A 2,500-nucleotide genomic window follows, 5' to 3' on the forward strand; every position below is an offset into this window, starting at 1 on the left:
AAACTTCTTTTCTATGTGTCTCTCTCCATTAGTCATATGAAAGGATTTAGATCACAAAGACACATTCTTTCATAGATCTAACAATTACCTTCATTTCCAAACAACTCCTAATGAGGCGAGCCACAAGTACAACGACGAGCAAATGCAACAATCTAAACTACAGGGATGCTTTGTCTTTCCCATACTGTAATCCCTTCCTCCAGTAGGAGTTCCCCTGGTACCACGGCAACCAATCCAGGAAGGAACACGTGCATTCCAAACTGCTACTAATGAACCAATCCTCATGTACACAAAGATGAGTCACAATTCACGTAGTCTGTCTCATAGACCTCTGTTTTAAACACGGTGTTTCAGAGAACACAGTCCTCCATCCAGCTGGAGAATTGACCTGGTATTGAATCCATCAATGGACATCATTGATTATGGACAGACTTCCATAGGAAGGATGTGTTGACAGAACGTCCTATTAGTTTAAACACACATCAACCTGGCAGATGGACACGCTACAGGGAATTACTGTCACGCAGTGTATGTGTGTGTGTGTGTGTGTGTGTGTGTGTCTGTGTGTCTGTATGTATGTGTGTGTGTGTGTCTGTATGTATGTGTGTGTGTATGTGTGTCTGTATGTATGTATGTGTGTGTGTATGTGTGTCTGTATGTGTGTCTGTATGTGTGTGTGTGTGTGTGTGTGTGTGTGTGTGTGTGTGTGTGTGTGTGTGTGTGTGTGTGTGTGTGTGTGTGTGTGTGTGTGTGTGTGTGTGTGTGTGTGTGTGTGTGTGTGTGTGTGTGTGTGTGTGTGTGTGTGTGTGTGTGTGTATCTGTATGTATCTGTGTGTGTGTGTCTGTATGTGTCTGTGTGTATGTATGTATGTGTGTGTGTGTGTGTGTGTGTGTGTGTATCTGTATGTATCTGTGTGTGTGTCTGTATGTGTCTGTGTGTATGTATGTATGTGTGTGTGTGTGTCTGTGTGTGTGTGTGTATGTATGTATGTGTGTGTGTGTGATAGGACAATGTTACATTATTCCAGTATCACACCCTGGATTTAAATCATCCAATTTTAGGAAGTTATTGTGCTTTGCTCAGGTCTCACGACGTGCTGCTTACTAAATTACTCCTTATTCCCTACATTACATAGTGCACTTATTTTGACCATAGGGCTCTGGTCTAAAGTAGTGCACTATGTAGGGTATAGGGTGCCATAGGACACCAGTCAGAAGTAGTGCACTATGTAGGGTATAGGGTGCCATAGGACACCAGTCAGAAGTAGTGCACTATGTAGGGTATAGGGTGCCATAGGACACCAGTCAGAAGTAGTGCACTATGTAGGGTATAGGGTGCCATAGGACACCAGTCAGAAGTAGTGCACTATGTAGGGTATAGGGTGCCATAGGACACCAGTCAGCAGTAGTGCACTATGTAGGGTATAGGGTGCCATAGGACACCAGTCAGAAGTAGTGCACTATGTAGGGTATAGGGTGCCATAGGACACCAGTCAGAAGTAGTGCACTATGTAGGGTATAGGGTGCCATAGGACACCAATCAGAAGTAGTGCACTATGTAGGGTATAGGGTGCCATAGGACACCAGTCAGAAGTAGTGCACTATGTAGGGTATAGGGTGCCATAGGACACCAGTCAGAAGTAGTGCACTATGTAGGGTATAGGGTGCCATAGGACACCAGTCAGAAGTAGTGCACTATGTAGGGTATAGGGTGCCATAGGACACCAGTCAGAAGTAGTGCACTATGTAGGGTATAGGGTGCCATAGGACACCAGTCAGAAGTAGTGCACTATGTAGGGTATAGGGTGCCATAGGACACCAGTCAGAAGTAGTGCACTATGTAGGGTATAGGGTGCCATAGGACACCAGTCAGCAGTAGTGCACTATGTAGGGTATAGGGTGCCATAGGACACCAGTCAGAAGTAGTGCACTATGTAGGGTATAGGGTGCCATAGGACACCAGTCAGAAGTAGTGCACTATGTAGGGTATAGGGTGCCATAGGACACCAATCAGAAGTAGTGCACTATGTAGGGTATAGGGTGCCATAGGACACCAGTCAGAAGTAGTGCACTATGTAGGGTATAGGGTGCCATAGGACACCAGTCAGCAGTAGTGCACTATGTAGGGTATAGGGTGCCATAGGACACCAGTCAGAAGTAGTGCACTATGTAGGGTATAGGGTGCCATAGGACACCAGTCAGAAGTAGTGCACTATGTAGGGTATAGGGTGCCATAGGACACCAGTCAGAAGTAGTGCACTATGTAGGGTATAGGGTGCCATAGGACACCAGTCAGAAGTAGTGCACTATGTAGGGTATAGGGTGCCATAGGACACCAGTCAGAAGTAGTGCACTATGTAGGGTATAGGGTGCCATAGGACACCAGTCAGAAGTAGTGCACTATGTAGGGTATAGGGTGCCATAGGACACCAGTCAGCAGTAGTGCACTATGTAGGGTATAGGGTGCCATAGGACACCAGTCAGAAGTAGTGCACTATGT

This window comes from Oncorhynchus gorbuscha, unplaced genomic scaffold, assembly GCF_021184085.1.
Source record: "Oncorhynchus gorbuscha isolate QuinsamMale2020 ecotype Even-year unplaced genomic scaffold, OgorEven_v1.0 Un_scaffold_2238, whole genome shotgun sequence".
Lineage (NCBI taxonomy): Eukaryota > Metazoa > Chordata > Actinopteri > Salmoniformes > Salmonidae > Oncorhynchus > Oncorhynchus gorbuscha.